This window comes from Dromaius novaehollandiae, chromosome 9 (assembly GCF_036370855.1).
Source record: "Dromaius novaehollandiae isolate bDroNov1 chromosome 9, bDroNov1.hap1, whole genome shotgun sequence".
NCBI classification, from domain to species: Eukaryota; Metazoa; Chordata; class Aves; order Casuariiformes; family Dromaiidae; genus Dromaius; species Dromaius novaehollandiae.
Window position 1 is genome coordinate 1,510,241 of NC_088106.1, and position 17,247 is coordinate 1,527,487.

The window sequence follows — 17,247 nt, forward strand, 5'->3', positions numbered from 1 at the left end:
TCCTCCCTGGCTCGCCCGCCGCTCCCCGCCCGCCGCCGCCGCCGCCGCCCCGCCCGCTCCCCCCCCACCCCCCCCGCCCTCCGCCGCCCCGCGCCGGCGGCGCCGTCACCGCCACCGTCACCGCCGCCGCCGCCGCCGCCATGCTCCCGTGAGCCCCGCGGCGCCCAGCCCCACCTGCCCGGGCCCGGGCCGCAGCCGCCCGCCGCCCCCGAGAACATGTGAGAGGTGAGCGGGGGCCGCGCCGCGCGGGGCCGGGGGTGGCGGGGGGGGGGGGGGAGGAGAGGGGCGGCGGTGCAGCGGCCGCGCTGGGCCCGGCGGTTCCCGGGCGCATCCGCCGCCCGCGGTGGGAGGCGCTGGTGCCCCGCGGGGGGGGGGGGGGGGAAGCGGCGCCGCACCGCACCGAGGCGGCGGCGGGTCCCGGGGCTCCGCTCCGAGGGGACCGCGGAGAAACGGGGCGGGCCCGGGCGGCGGGGGGGTCGCTGGCAGGGTGGAAGCGGTGCAAAAGCGCGGTGCCGCGGTGGCGAACGGCAGCCCGGTCTCTCCCCGGGCCGCGTGCGGGGCCCGGGCGGGTGGAAGGGGCCGGTCCCCGAGCGAGGAGGCCTTCCCGGGGGCTCCCGGCCGGGGCGCGCACCCGTCCCCGCACCGGGGTGGTGCCTGCCCTCGCGGGAGCCCCCGCACTGGCCGCTGTGGGGAAGCGGCGAAAATGCAGCTTTTTGGGGGGAAAGTTCTCAAATTCAGCCCTTTGCTTTCGCCTGGCTGCTGCAAACAGCGACCGCGTTGCCGAGCTGTCTGTAGTGACGTAGACGGTGGGAACGTCGGGTGTGCGAAACGCGAACGTTGCTTTGGGGAAAAACGCGCTGCAAAGCGTGGGGCAGCCGCGGGAGGAGGCAGGTGGCGGAGGACAGAGCAGCGACGGGGAAGCCCGTGCGGGGACGGGTTCGGCCAACGCAGCTGCAATGGGCGTGGGACACAGCCGTGAGTGACACGGTGCAGAAGGGTAAGTCACCGGGCCACATCCCCTTTCGCACCGTGGGGAGAAGGCATCTCGTGGAATTGCAGCCCGTTCCAAGGCGGCGAGGAGGAAGCGATTTGCATAATGGATAATTAACCCGGGACGCTCGCTGCCGCAGGGGAGGTGTGCGGGCGGGGGCCCCGGCAGCCGGGCGCTGCTCGAGGCGCGCGTGGGGCCTCCGAGGCCGGTCGCCGGCTCCCCACGCCGGCGTTGGCGAGGCTGGAACGTAGCGGTGCTAAAACCAGACGCGTCCGGCATCGCACGGCGCTGGGGACGGGCGCGGGATGGCCGGGGGTGCTGCCGGGGTGCCCGCAGCTCCGGTTTAGGCTCCGCTTTAGGCTCAGTTTTAATATAAAAGATATTTAATCAAAACGGTGATGGTAATGACAGAACATTTCCAACTTTTATATCTAGACTTGAGAAAAGTTTAGAGAAGATGCGATCTCCTCTGTGGCACGTATGCTGAATTAATTGCAGTTGTGGACTCTGCCTAGTTTACATGGCACCTTAAAAAAACGACGCTGCAATTACTGTTTACTTGGCTGCTGTGGGGAGATACCGAGGCGAGAGATTTGGTAGTCTACGTGAGATATTGCTTCGTGGTTATTTTTAATGTGCCCGCGAGGTCCTCCCCGTGCTCGTTTCCTCAGAAGCGCCGGGGAGCGCGGCGGTGCCGGCCAGGCCTTCGTGCCCTCCGCGTTGGAAAGCTGCCTTGCAAACGCGGGAAACAGGAGTTTGCGCGTGTCTGATCAGCGGCCGCGGTGCAGGTCCCCCTGCGTGGGCTTGTCCGCGTTCCCCACCCTCGTGAAGGAAAATGTTAATTTGCCAGATTCAAAAACTGAACAAGTTAACGAATATCTCCAACAGCGTCAACCAACCAATTGAATTAGTTAGAAGCAGAGAATTTTAGCAACGAATTTCTCGGCAGTCGTCGTAATCGTCGTTCACTGATTTTATTCGAAGGTGAGCGGGGCCGAAAGAGATGCTGTTACTGAGCCGCTGCCGTGGGCGCGCGGCGCTGCGAGGGCTTTCGGCACGACTCGTGCTGCTGGGGCGGAGGAGATCTGGAGAGCCCAGTTCTGAGAAAAAGGCTTGAATGGGAGCTGGGCGGGCTGTTGCGTGCCTGCACGCGGCACCTTGCCGCTGCGCACAGCCGGCCGCACGACAGGCGCGTGGCTGACGCTCGGCGGTGGGTCGCGCTGCCGGTCGCAGGCGCGCAGCCCTGGCTGCTTTTTGGGGAGCTTCGCGTGCCGAGCAGGGGCCTCGGGGAGGTGTCGGCTCCTAGATTAGCAGCAGGTACTGCACCGTCAGATTTGGAAATCGTATGGAAAATTTTTAGCGGTTTTTTGCTGTTTTTTCGTTAGATTGTAAGTGCCGTTAGTTCATTGTGCCGTGGAAAGTTTAAACAATATAATTAAAAGCAAGGGAATGCGAATCAAGCTGTTGCAAGCCTTAAAAAATTTAGACATTTATTTTCAGTTTTGCACCGAGGTTCATTTTATTTTGCGCTATTCCATCTCGTGAGCTCTGGCACCCTGTTCCTTCGCTGAGTCTCGCATGTTACTTGTCATTTGGCGGCACGTGCTTAGCGCTAAGGACTGAGTTTGCCGCTGATTCCGCTTGCCGCGGAGGGACGGAGGAAGGCGGCGTTTCAGAGCCCCGCGCGAGGAGCCCCGCGTGTGGACGAGCGCTGGAAGGGGCGAGACCCCATCGCCCCCCCGAGATGACGCGTTGCCGCGGCAGGCGGCTGGAGGCAGAGCCCCGTTCTGCACAACGAGAGAAAACTTGGGCAGCCGGGGCGCAGGTCGTGAGCACGCGCTGCGGACGCCCGTCTCCTCGCCCGTTCAGGTTACAGCGCACGCTCCCCGCTCTGCTTTTATTTCCTTTGGGCGCTTGTTTCGTTCTGCTGCTCCGGATTAAGGCGGGGGGGGGGGGGGGGGGGCTGCGCAGGCGTGCCCGCAGTTAGGAGGATGAGCCCCAACAGCTCCTGATGACCGGGGCAGTGGGTGATTGCTACTTAGGATAACGACGGTTGTGCGTTGTATGTGCCGTTCCCAACAGGGCTAACGCGGAGGGAGTCGCATCCAAGAGACAGGCTGCAGTAAATATTCATTACCTGCAAAGGCCTAGGATGCGTTTCCCTTTGCCTTATGTCCATTTTAAATGAAAATGCTGTGAAAAGGGCTAAAGGAGTTTTCCTGTTAGCAAAGATCAGTTCATCAAGATAAAATGGCAAAAAAAAGTTCTGTTCTCTTCTGTTGTCATAATTTTGTGGGGTTTTTGTCCGTACTGAAGATGACTTCTGTAACTATGAATATTTATCAGAAAATTCTTTCAACTACTGCTATCAAGGAAGAATTTTACTGTGGTTGTATTTTGTGTGTTTTTATGGCTGTTTTGCGGTATGAGCTAGGAAGGACGCTGATGACAAGGATCAGATCTTGTCCAGAACGATCCGGTTTTATAACATCTTCCTCCGGCGAGCAGTGCAGTAACAACCCCGTGTGCACGTGCACAGCTGCTGCCGCCGGGCTCGGAAGTCGGGGAAAGCGTGAGAAAAACGCAGGTGTGTAAATGCAGGGGTTTTATTAGTGTGTTGTATACACATAGCACTTGTAAGGTATGAAGTCCGGTTCCTAAAGCCTGGCTTAAGGTCAGGTCTCTTTCCCCATAGCCAGGGTCAGAGCAGCTGCCTGCGGTTTTTAGTAACAATTACATATTGTAAACTCAGTTTTCCCAAGTAATGCAGCAAAGTAAACAACGGTTCCTTCCCACTAGGCCGTGGTTATTTACCAGAAGAATAAACACGTGCATGCTTTCTTATTGCCGTGCTCCGCGACGTGTGGAGCCTGCTCTGCCTCGAGGACGGTCTGAGTCCTCTTCCTCGGCTTCACGGCAGCGGGACGGCAGCGGCAGCTCTGCGCGCGCTGGTGTCGGTGGGCGTGCACGGGTTTTCTGTGCAGTTTGTGGGTCTTTGGGCTGTTGGTATGACCGTGTAAGGGTATGGTGTGCATACCGGCCGTGGAATGAAAGCCGGCTGTGTGTCAGGGGAATTGCTTTTCCTCCGGGATCAATTATTTTTTAAAATGTCTACATGCTGTCTGCTGCTACCCTGTGAAATGTTCCATGTTGCAAATTGGATGTATGCTTTACATTGCAATAAAAGAATATTGTCCTCCAAAATAACTTGGTTTTAGATACCTGGGAAAACTCTTCTTAATGTTCTGTAAAGAAAAAAAGTCATAGTTTGCAACAGATGTAATCTGTTAGTTTTCATTAAATCTAAAGTACAAAAAGTAGCGTTCAGTTTCTAAATGCAGTTTGAATTTCCAGTGGGATGATTGCTATTTGATATTAATTAGAAATATCAGCAATTTATAAGATAAACAACATACTTACATCACTGAGGTGCTAAAGAGTTTTAGTGTGCTCGGAGATAATGACAGTTGGAGTCTATGGACTGCACAGAGAAATGGAGAAAGCTGGCACTGAGTGAACCAGAACTGGCTAAAGTGTTACGTACCCAAATGCTGATTTTAAGGAGTCTTGGCGTAACACAAGTTTGAGCCCCTGTGGGAGCAGCAGGAGGTTGTTTCGGAAAGCGCAGAGCTGTGTGTGTTCCTGTGAGGACCTTACATTTCGGCAAATTTGTCAAAAACTGTTTCCATAGAGTATGTTTGGGGACATAACTGTGCAAGCTGTATGTATCGGTAGCTGAATCGGAACTAATTGCAGCACAGCAGAAAGAATTAAGTACTTGGGAGGTTAAAATCGGTGTTTTCTGTCATTTGACATTTTAGAAAGTGACATTTGACGTAGTACTTGGTTGCTACCCCAGCTGTATTTGACCCCTTTTCTTAATTCTGTGTTTGAATTTACAGGTGGTAATTTACATTTCTGAGCACATGCACGATTTTCCTATCAGAGCCATACCTGACTGTCTGCCATTGTGAGAGGCTTTTGTGGTAAAAGGAGGTTTTTTTCAGTTACATACTTGTCCTTAGCATTGCATCCAGAGTTGGTTCTTATGCAAAGTGTATCAATTTTGCTTGAAGTTATATAGAAAAATACTAACAGAGCACACACTGAATTTTCCCCTTATCTCAGTATACCACATTTTATGTATCTTGTAGTAAGATGTTTTGTTTCTACGGCTTCAGACTTTGTGTTTCGGAAGATTAATAGACTCAGCAGCCCTGTTTGTTTGGCTTGGTGATGATAACAGTGCAAGAAGTCATGGGACAGTCACGGATCATCTGGCAAAGCCAAATATGCATTTGGGCTGAACTTAGATCAGGTATTTTTTAGAAAGAAAAATAAAATGTTGAGAACATTTTAAATAATGTTTCCTGACTTCTCTGGCTATTTGAAAGTTCGCATTTGCCTAAAAAGCCGCTATGGGAAGTTCAGCTGATGGCATGTTCACTCATTCTCAATACGTACAGGCATAGGAGAGAGTGCAATACTTTATATATATATATATATATATGTGTGTGTGTGTGTGTGTGTATATATATATAGTACATGTATATTATTTAATGCAACAAGTATAAAGTGTGGCATTATTCCCGTGCTTAAATATACGTGAAAATCCAAGCGGTATCAATTGCAATTCCCACTCGCGAAGAGCACAGTACTCAGTCCGCTTGCCGGGCGCAGGACGTCCCTGCAGCTCGGGCTGGCAGCGCGGGTCCAGCTCGCGCTGGCTTAAGTAGCTCTGCATAGCTGCGTTTTGTTGCTGGCTCCAGCGCAAGTTTGTCTGACTTTAAGAAGTGAGTAAGAGCCCAATCCATTTTTGGGCTCTGGGCCCAATCCTGCTTCCCGTGAAGTTAATGGGAATTTTTCCTTCTAAAAAAGGGAAAGCAATCAGCTGCCATAAGCTCCGTCCTGCAGAGCTCCGCGCGCTTGCGTCTTGGTGCTCTTTTAACCCCAAATTTCTCCGGGCAGAGGGATGTCCTGCAGCCCCTGGAGCTGCCGGAGCCGCGAGGCCGCCTCCTTCCCCCCCGAGTACCTTTCCGAAGCTCAGGTCTGAAATGGATCAAGGATCCCTTTGGAACAAGGAGGTCTAGACCTGGAAAAGCATGTTCGGGCGTACGGTTTTAAAATCACTTGAGCTTTGAGCATTGCAATAACATCATCTTTGCTACAGTGACACCTACGCACGGTTTTCAGGGAGATAGGCATTTCTGTTAAATGCAAGTGAATTGCTGTAGAAGAAAATGAAGTTTGCTGTATTAATTGGGTTGAGATATATCAGGGTTTTCGAAAGCCTTTAAATTCTGTTTTTCCCAGGGGTGCTGTAGAGTTTTTAAAGCTTTGGAAGCTTGAGGAACCCAGCAGATTTGTCAAGTTTTCCAAGGAGATTGCCAAGCTGGAGGCAACAGTAATTAGGCCTGGATTCACCATAAAAAATATGTATTTGTGTGTATGTGCGCATGCATACAGGAGAATTAATGTTCTACCATTTGCCTAATTTTGCTTGCACGAATTTGGGTATAACGGCCTGCTGCTGTGGAGCTGACTGTACGGGTGCGCGGCATCACAAGCACCTGCATGCCCCGGTGCTCATCGCTGGGCTCTGATGCGGTGTGTGCTTCCAGTGTGCACTTGCACCTGGGGTTTCGGTGCTGCTTGTGCCATTCGGTTCCCATGGGAGAAAGGGCCGCTCACCTCTAGGTACTGATCAGTGCAGCCTGGTTTACCTATGGCAAGAAGTAAGCTGTAGTATTTTTTCTGTAACTCTCTGAAGCTGAAAAAATAATCCAAATGAAAAATGCTCCTTCTGCTGTGGTGGAAGGCTTTGCCAGTGCCTGGACAGCATTCCTGACCGTGTGTAATTAGCTTTGTTTTTGAGTGGTCTTTTCTATACATAATTTTATATAGGAATCCTTTAGTGCTCAGTTTGTAAACAAAACTTAGAATGACTTTGGGACTCTTTTCATAAGCAGTGAAAAATACAAGGTAGTGAATTGGTGATATTAATAATATAATGCTGTGCTTTTCGATTTTTTGGTGTGTAACCCTTAAAAATGTTCTTCTGGGGGTGCAGACACTTGCTTTTGTGACTCAGCTTTGCAACCTGCTTAGAAGAAATTCCCTGGGAAAATGTAGTCCGTACTACTAGCAGCATGTTATTGAGCCCCTGTATTTATGTGCAAATATATTCCATAAATGAATCTTTAATGTTATGATTTTTTTCTGAAAAATAGATGCAATTCTGTTCCTTCCTTCTAATTTAATACAGCCAATAATGGCAACTAAAATACAAGAATTTGAACTTTTTTTCACTTGTTTTTCTGCATGATATTGGCCAAATTGCTGCTTTGGGTGTTTTTTTTTTGTTTTTTGTTGCTTTTAGGTACTCTGTCTCCCATCACAGTATGCATCAAAGTTGCTTTATTTTTGTTAAATCTTTTCCAAAGCTGTTCTCAAATATTCCGTGCTTTTTTTTTTTTTTTTTTTTTTTTTGTATAAGAGCTAAAATTTTTAACCTCGGTATTTTTAAGTGAGTTTTTAAAGGTAAGAGTGGGGCTATAAGGAAGAAGGTAATCCTTTGAGCTTGTTCCAGGGTCCCTTTGCCGGTAGGTAAAGGGAGAGGAGATGTGCCTAGGAGAAGTCCAGAGAGGACAGGGGATGGTCTTCAGGTGAGAAAGGCCATGGGGAAGTTGATGAAGATAGTGGAGGCAGACAGCGATGGCGCATGTTTTGGGTGACACGCCGACGTTTCTGAACGCTGGTGAGAACGCTGCTGGTATAAGTGCGTTTGGGTGCTTTTTGCATTGGGTGCTCATACGGCATCATCCTTAAGGCTATTTTTCTGGCTAGTTTAAAAACGATGAAAATTTAAAGTAACCCTAATAATAGGGGAATAGACTGAGTCTTTTATGCATTTAAAAGAAATTCTCTAAAAGATTTGGTCCGCATCTGTGGCCCTCCGATGCGCGAAGGTTGGTGGTTCATTCTGTGGTCGCTGGGATTTTGGGGAGAGTGAGCAGTTTGTGCGTTGCGTCCAAGATCCGGTGGCCAAGCCGAAATCTTGCGGTGGTTGTGAGCGTTTACAGGTCGCAGAAGAGGGTGGTGCTGCTGCCCTCCTCCCTCCCCGCGGCCCCTTCCCTTCCTTCCTTCTTCTCTTCCCTTCCCTCCCTTCCCCCTGCTCTTCTCCCTCTCGAACGCGTTTGCTGCTTTTCTTTCTGGCTGGTCATGAGCCTCTGTAGCTGTGGAAGACAGATAGCCTTAAACCTCGTGCGTATTACACCGTTGCTGGAGGTTTTGGGGATTAACCGTGGCTCGGTGCTATCTTTAATGATGAGAATAGAGCCTTACTGGAGCTTACAAGTCCCTTCATAATTCACCGCATCGGTCCTGGGCATTTCTTTTGTCTGACTTTCCGTGCGGGATAAGGCATTCGGCACCGTGGCGGTTAGTGAGTTGTTTTCGAGGTTATTATTTGTTATGTGAGTCTCGTGTAATTCACCACGAACAGACAGAACAATAAATTACAGCAATTGCTGGTTAAAAACGGTCTCAAAGACATTGTCACTTCTTTCCCAATTAAAGTGTAGTCTTACAGTTTTTGTTATTCCTTGTATTACTGTTGGCTAATGCGGAGCTTTTACTTGATGTCTGGATACCCTTATGTATAGGTTTTCCCTGGAGGCTGATGGGATTGTTCGCATAGTCAAAGTTAATCACATCAATAAGTGTTTCTATAGTATGGAGTGCTACATCTGTAATAATCTCCGTTAAATCAAGGAAAACTTCTCCTAAGCTGCTCCAGTAGTTTACTCCTCCAGCTAGTTTTGCTGTTTACCCAGGAATGATTTTTGCCCTTGTATGAATGCAGAGCAGCTATCTCGGATACCTCAGGCGGTGACGGAGCATGGAGGTTAGAAAATAATTCCCTGGGATTTGAATCCTTACATGAATGATGCAAAGAAAAGATTTCAGATTTATTGTATTTTCTGATAACCTTCATATAGAAGTTTTAGTGCACTAGAAGGATGCGTTTGATAAATATAAATTAAATGTAAGGTCAGAATGTATTCTCAAGTAGAAAATACTCTATTTTGAAATTAAGATTCTTTGGAAAACAGAAAGCTTTGAACTGAAATGCAGTCAGCTCTGTATCTTATCTTACAGCAGATGCTGGAGTAGTTTTCCAGCACTATCGCTGCCTTGTGATTCATGCTAATGTTAATAGAGTCATGCAGCCACATCCTTGTGCTGAACTGGAAATGTTCCTCGGCTTCTGGGCATTTCCACATGGCAGTGTTGTGAATCTTAACAACTGCGGTAGTTCCAAATAAGCACAGGAGCAATGCAAGCCCCACGGTGTTAGGATTCGTTCTGGTTATAATTTGGAGCTGCACGAGGGAGGGGACGCCGGGGCCGGGAGCGCCTGCGCGGGCTCAACCCGCCGCCCGGTCCGCTCAGCCCAGACACCTCCCTGTTTGCAAGCGTGCAGGGCGTTGCAGGCGGTCTGCATGGTCTGCTCGGTTCAATGCAGCTCACGTGCACTGTGTGCCAGATGAACAACCAGACTTTTGCCCATTTCCATGTAATTTTCTCATATTCTGACAGAAGCATGTGACTGTTACAGTATTGCTACAGCTCCGTATTACTGAATAAAAATGACCAGACTACTGAAATTTGGGCGTAAGTTGCTGTTGAAAGCAGAACTGTATATAATATGTTCCTCATTATCTGTATTCAGGTCCTTTTTTTTTGTTTGCCCTCAAGTCAGATGCAAAATGAAGCAATCCACATAATTATAACTTCTGATTAGTCTCGCTAAGAGCATGAACATTTTATGCAGCAGACGCTTACGTAGTAGGATACTATATGCTAATGTTTTTTCGAAGATACTGTATTCCTTACCTGGAAAGCCCTGCTGCCAGAGCTAACGTAGCCTACTTCTTCTGGAGGAGAAGGCGGTAGCATGCATCTGTTTAATGGGAAGTGTGAACGGAGGGTGTAGGCTACGGTGGAAGTGAAATGACGGGCTGGTTTGGAGCAGCTGTTGTGAATAGCCTCTTCCCTCTCTGGTGGTGAAGTCCACATTTAATCTCACTAAGTCCTTTGAGGTGTACAAGGATTTGGTGGTTGCATCCAGACTCCTAATTCACGATTATTCACGTGACAAAGCCACCATCACGCAAAGGAGCAAGGGACCTTGCCGGGACGGGGGCACATTAGAGCTGAGTGGAGAAGCTCGTTGGCCGAAGCAGATGCTGTTAGTAATAAATTAATAATAGTGGTAGTACTTACCACATATGCCATAATCCATCAGGTGATCATGAGAGTGACCACTCAAGAGTCGTTTTACCCACTGCTGGGCTCCAGCTGTGTCTGGGGCAGAAAAAGCTACCATTTGCAACCGGAGCAATGGCAATTCTTTTAGGAAGGAGTGAAAAACAGTATATTTGATTGCAATAACTGTCAACATTTGTAGAGGTGAAGTGTACACTTAATTTAGAAGCTTAGCCAGTAATGAGGTGCCAACATATGTTCCCTGGCAAGAAATTAGTTATTAAAGCATCTTACCCGCAAGAAGCTGGTCTTGGTGTTTGTTGCATCTCATCCACGTGAAAGCACCTCCAGGTCACTTTTCCTCCTTGAAACCGACTGTATCAGCTGAATTTGATGTTAGAGGGAAGCAGTCGTGTCCCTTGCTGAGTCATGGCTATTGCTTTTCTTCCATAGTTGCTGTTGTCATGGATAATGCTAATAACCACATTTATATATATATTCTTCTGTCTATCTCTATTTTATATATATGTGTGTGTGCACACACACAGTTATAAATCATCTGGCAATATAAGAGTATTTTTCAGTGATGTGTAATTATTTTCTGGACGCTTTATTAAAATTTGGCTGCATAATTAACAGGGAACTCGGTCCCGGTCCCGGCTAAGCAAGCAGGAGAGTTAATGATTACAGAATCGCCCAGGCGCTTGCAGGGAGCGGGAGCAGCTGGGGCAGGAAATGCCGCACACTCAACCTGCACCTTCGTGGCGGGGGAAGAAAGTGCACTGCGGGCAACCCGGAGCGCGTGATCTGCGGAGAAAGATGTATTTGTCCAGCCGAGGTCGTGTACACCCGTCTTGGCTGAGAATAGTTGCTTGGATTTGTAGGAAACTGATTTTTGTGTGGTGCAGGCTTCTTGTTTGCCCCGTAAGTCGTTTGGCTTGTGTAAATTTGTCGTTAATCAAACAAGATGTCTTTAATGTGTAAGACTCTAATAAATAGCTTTTTACTTTTTGAAAGGTTGCATAGTTTTTTGTTATGGCCTCTTAAATATCTTTGTATACAAACTCCAATTTTTTAATATTAATATTCATTAGAACAAGCACATACGATTGATTCTAATGAGAGAGCTTCTGGTTATTTCGGTTATGTTTGTTCTCTGCAAAAGAATTAGTTCTCAGAGTTTTAAGGCAGGTCATTAAACTACTGTAGTTATTAAGTATGTACAGCTTCTTTTTAGACTTTGGGGGGAAATGTCACTTTGTTTAAATTCCACTATGCCAAGATAATACTGAACTTCCTATTTGTAAAGTATATCATATAAATATTATGGTAAAGGAATTATAATACTGATATGTCCGTAATATTAGAAAAAAATACTTGCAACTTTAATATTGTAGATAGATGGCTGTGCGAATGCTTAGTAATACATGAATCAATAGCAAAATAGATTAAATGCAGAGTAGTCCTTCCTGCCATTTTGTGTCTCTCTCACAAGTCAAAGGAGCAGAATAATAGCTATGTACATTTCCCTGACCTTTTCCTATTTCAGTTTATAGATATATGCCTGGCTAATGCTGTCAGATAATGTGAACTCTGCCTGTGTTTCTGAAGTCTCAAATACTGTAAAGTAGGTTAGAAAAAAAATTTTTTAACAGGCCTGTTTCCTCTTTGTTTTGAAACTTCTTAATTGCACTAATAGTGGTTAATTCGTAACTATCCACTGTTTAAGGAAAAAAAGCGTTTATGGAATTTGCATTGTAACTTTCTGACTTGAAAATAGCATTACTCTAAATTAAGAAAGACTTGGACCGCAGGATTTGCGTGCCGGTGCCAGAATGACCATTATGCTGCTGTTAGGAATCGGGTCAGCGTTAGATTAGAAACCTAAACCGCCGAGAGCCGGGACAAGCGAGTGCCGCGTTTCTGCGCGGTGCAGTAATGCAGCACAACTGAGGTACACGCTTCGTGGCGTGTCGCCTCTTCTTCAGTGTTTATCCAAACTGCGCTTGGATGCATTAAATTTGGCTCCCGTGTCATAGTTGGGTATTTCTGTTGGTTTGTTTTCGCAAACCGAAATGTGCTCGAGATGGAGCCTGTCTCCTCGGGATCCGCCGCAGAAGCCCACCGGCGTCAGTGGGAGGTTGAATTGCCTCCCAAGCTGCTCCGTCAGGGCTGAAGCCCTACAGAAATAACTTTTTAAATGTTACTACTAGCACTACTACTGCTACTACCCAAAAAAATGTGTATTATGCAAAATATCTGGGTCATAGAAACAGTGTTGGAAGTTTTTTTTTTTTTTAATATAAATCTGTTATGGGAATTGCGTCGCAGTTTCGGAACGTGAAGATGTGATTGTGGTTTTGCTAAGCGCTGTTAAAGTCACAAATTGCTGGGTTGTAGGGGGGCTATGAAGTGTATCACAAATTGTACAATATCGGGCATTCACACTTCAGAGCTGGCGACAGTCCTTTGCTGCCTTTGCCCTCTGCTTTTTCCTGATATATCCAGATGTGCAAAATCGAGATGGGGTCTTTCTGCTTTCATGTGCTGTCACATAGCTCGAGTGAGTGCAGTCTCTGCAGATCGAGAGCACAGGACAAATTTTGCTTCTTCAGCAGCAGAGTTTACTGAAGAAAACTTCTCTTTTACCAATCCATCATTGTTATGTGGCCAAGATGTTAATTAGCCCATTGTTTCTACTTAATTTTGTGACAGCACTATAATTATATCCCTCGACTGAGCCATGAAGTAATTGCTGTATCTTTTCCAGATTTGATGTTGAGATATGTTACTGGTAAGCTTTACATTTGGCAGAGGTGTTTCGCAAATACGGTAATGCAGTCAGTGATTTCTATATTTCTTTGTTTAAAAGACAGCTTTTTGGCAATTTCCAGCTTTGAGACTGCAATGTTAATGTAAACAGAATATTGATTTTATTCTTGCCTGTCTCGTTAGAGTCATCGTCATGAGGGCGGATGCATGTTGTGCAATTATCTGCTCTCGCTGACAGCCCTCGTGTCGTCGAGACTGGCTTTTCCAGCTTCCACTTTCTCTGAGCAGTAAAGGAGGGTGCTTCGCTGCCGTGTTCTTCCTTACGGCTGTGATTTTCGCGTGTCCAGCTCGTGCACCTTTTTCCCAAGGGCGCGTGTGAACCGCGGCAGGGAGGACGGGCACGTCCGCAAGGCCGCTTGCGGGGAGGGCAGAGCGGTGCCTCGCCAGGGATTGCCTTCAGCACAGCAAGGCACTCCTGTTCGCATACCCTGTATTTGTACAAAGCCTCTAATGAGGAGACTAAAAAAAGTGTGTGATTAAGCTAGTTGCACAACATTTCCTTGTTGCAATAATAGGAAGTGATAAAAACTGAGCATATTTAAGGAAAGCGTGCAAATGCGAGCCACGTGGTCCTGCTTCCCCTGTTAGTTTCACTTTCTCGGGCATCTTCGGGCGGCTTCTTCCCTGCCCTGTGAAGCTGCTGCTTGATCATTTGCACTGGCCCAGTTCAGCAGGCAGCTAACTCGTACCTGCTTCCCTCCTAAGGAGTGATTTTTCAGTGTTATTTCTCCTCCACATCTGCTTTTCTCTTTTCTCAGAAATATTTTTTATGTGCTTTCAATACTTTTCAGTTTGTATACCTCTACCTCCTTCTAGTTACTTGTATCTATTTTTGTACCCTTTTGCACTCCAAATAATCAGTGAGTAAAAGGTTACTATTTGGCAAAGCTAATGTTGCAACAGTACCAAGACAAGTAGCAAATACTTTCAAATTTCAAAGGTGAACTTCAAAAATGAACTGGACTAAGTACAGAGTTTAGTCCGAGTGGCTCAATAGGCGGGCTGTGGAGACTGTCATTCCCAAAATAAATTGTAATTAAATAAAAAAAAATCTGACCCTTTCCTGTCCTCTCATGTACGGTTCCTCCCTCTGAATTTATTGCAGTATTTCCTAGCTAACCAGAGACATCCCAAAAAGAGATATCACATGTATCTGCTGTTTTGTTTGGGGGTTTTTTTTGTTTTTTTTTTTTTTGGGGGGGGGCAGTCCATGGCATCCTTTAGGAGTTCAGGTTCATTTGCGATTCCTTTGACTTGGAATATCCCAAGAGAATTTCATAGTGATGAGAAAATAGTTTATGCAGGTCAAAAATTATAAGTTTGTGTCATGTTTTCTTTCATTTGTTCAGTGGAGATATTCAGCGTGTATGTCTGGTCTTAAGTCAGTCTTTATTTTTGCTAGAAGACTATTTCAAAACCTGGCATTTTGGGCTGTGTTTTCAGGTATATAACAAATTCTGACAGAACGATTTTTCTTCAAGTAATCGTGCAGGCAAAATGCACATCTGTACTAGCACTTCTTGACGTGCAGACTACCTGCTTGGAGCATCACAGCTCCTTGGAGCAATACTTTGCTTCTTGTACCTGGCAGCATGAAGAACAGCGGGTGAAATTCAGCCCCATTTAGCGCAGTTACAGAGACGTCACTGGCCTCGGCAGCATCGGGATCTCGCTGCCGGTACGGGGTTAGTCCAGCTCTGCACAGAAAACTTAGTACAGAGCTAGGAGGAAAACATATGGTCTCCTGAATTTCAGCAGAAATGTTACTCCTTTCCTTATTCATGAGCACAAAAAAGAGTTTTCTTCCCTCCTCATATAAGGTATTTCGTATAAGCTGTTGCTGCTTGCATATCTTGCTGCCTCGCCAGGGATGACTGCTCATGTTATGGAAGTAAGATTAAATACCTTGTTGTGAAAATGTGCCTTTTAATTCCCTTTGGCTTTAGCACACCAAATGTATCAATTGCTGCTTTTACTCCTCTCCCAGCATTTGGAAAAATCAGTATTTGGTATGGATTGTATACGAAAGTGAAGAACAGGAGAAAATGCGCACTGAGAGCTGTTTCAGAGATTTGTTGTGACGGGGAGATCTCGCCTCTCCCGAACGGTCCTGCCGCGAGCCCTCGGAGTTGGCTTCTTGTGGGATGCAGGAATAAGTGTTCCTAGCGGAACGGCACCCACAAGGTGTTTCGTGGTGGGGGGGAGGAAGGGAATAAGTCTGTTGCCCGTATCTGTGGAAGATGTGATGAGTTGTGACAGGCCTTGACTGGGTGGTTCGGTTTGGGCTTTAGAAAGCTCTCTGGTGCGATGGCCGGCGTGTGCAGGACTAGGCTGGGGCAGGGATGCTGCAGCCCCCGCGTCCTCCGCCTGCCGCGGTGCTTTGGGGAGAGCCAGCAGCCGGGCCGCTCCGGGCAGCCCGAGGGGCGGTGAGGGACAGACGGTCCCAGGGGTCCGGGTCCGTCCGCGGTTCCAATTTCCAAGTCGTCGCTGCTGATGCTGCACGACGGGATCACGTAACACCGCGAGGGCCACGCTTGTTTATCGGAGCACTTGGCGCGGATTGAGTTTCCAAGACCGGAGCGTTCACCAAGTGCCCTGATGGTTGGTGGGTCCCTGCTGGCGCGGGCGACTCTGGGATTCCCAAAATCCAACGGTGGGCAGCCGAAGTGGGCGAGGAGCTGGGCGTGCACAGCGTGGCACGGTCAGCGGGGAAGCCGCAGCGTTGGTTATAGCCTCATCAGCTGCATTAGGTGTGCTTGGTTGCTGTGGTAGTTTGTACTTCCCATCATTTAATATCCTGGGAAAGCGACCTGTCCTGGCTTTTCTGTGTGTGTTGGTTTGCATCCACACTGACAAGCATCACCTCCTGAGATGTGCATCTGGGGGGAAAGGAAAGGAAATAACAGTGCACAAACTGCGGAGCAGTGTCTGCAGCAGCCGGCGGGTGCTGCTGGAGCCGTGCCGTGCCGTGCCGTGGGGCCCGGCCGCCGGGCGGGATGCTCCCCGGGAGCAGCTCCGGGATGTTCCCACGCGGCCGGCTCCGGGTGTGGGGACCGTTCCCGCTCGTCACCGCGGTGCACCAGACTTCTCAGAGCTGGGCATCTAAGCTTTTCAGAAGGAAATATCCACTGCACCCTGGCCTTTGAGGGGAAAATATTTACTCTCTAATTTCCAAACCTCAACTATTTTGGTGCTTTTTAAACAAAAGCTGTTTGTCATGCGGATTTTGGTTCACCTGCAATATATTAATGGGAGAAAGCAAACAAACTGCTGACTAACGATGTTGTCCTCTGGGAACTGGCAGTTGCACACGGGCAGTTGTGTTATTTTGTGAGGTTTTAGAGGAATGCAGATTAATATTAGTTTTTGGCGCCCCGCGGGTAAATCACTACATTAATGACTTTGTTTTTATCCGACTGGGCAGTTGTCTGCAGTGGTCAGAGGTTTCAGCAGGGGCCTGAGCTGGTCACTGGGGTAAACAGCGCGTCGCAGCCGGGTCTGTCCTTAAGAAGCAAACAAACATAGCTAAGGAGAGGCTGTGTTTAAACTGCAGAGACTGGGCCACGCTGCTCAACGTCGGGACGTCACGAACGAGCCGTAACGCAGCTCTGTAACCGAGTGCGGGCGAGCGCGCTCCCCGTGCCACGCAGCGGGCGTGCTGCGGCAGCGCTGGCCGCGCGAACGGCGACGGCAGGGCCGTGGGGTTGCGGGGAGCGGCGTCGGGGCGTCCCCGCGGGAGCGCGGCCGCTGCGGAGCGGGGCCCCGGCGTGACGGGGGCTGGCGCTGCTGGGGCTCGCTGCCCGCTGCCCGTTTCATGCGCCCGTGCCGGGGTCGCGCTGCCCGGGCGCCCGGCGAGGCCCGTGGGGAGGGAGCGCGCGGGCGGCGTTGCCGGGCCGCGCGCGGAGGCAGGACTTGCGGGTTCAGGAGGAAGTGATGGGGAGAGGTCAGGAGGACGTACCACTCGCCGGCACCCCTCTGCCGCTCCGGCGGCGCGGGCCCCGGGGGCTGCGGGCGGCCGGGCCGGCGGCGGCGTGGGGGGAGGCCGCTGGAGCCCTCCGCCGCGCGCCGGCTCGCCCTTCCCGGGGGATCGGCGGGGGGAAGCGCCCTGGGAGCGGACATGGTTCAACCCACTCGCTGCATGTCGGGTAAATTCA

At 49.0% G+C, this 17,247-nt stretch overlaps 1 protein-coding gene across 13 annotated transcripts in view; it reads left to right on the forward strand.

The window, feature by feature from the left end:
• MBNL1 (muscleblind like splicing regulator 1) overlaps window positions 1–17,247 on the forward strand; it is a 90,089-nt gene that overhangs the window by 4,852 nt on the left and 67,990 nt on the right. For 6 of the 13 annotated variants that reach the window (XM_064516492.1, XM_064516494.1, XM_064516498.1 and 3 more), the window contains exon 1: window positions 65–225. The exons of 2 other annotated variants lie outside the window; for them this stretch is intronic. The gene's annotated coding sequence lies outside the window, so the exon portion shown is untranslated. Of the gene's footprint in view, window positions 1–61; window positions 226–789; window positions 998–17,247 lie in introns of those variants that run through there. 5 more of the 13 variants (XM_064516499.1, XM_064516501.1, XM_064516502.1 and 2 more) reach the window with 5 other exon arrangements.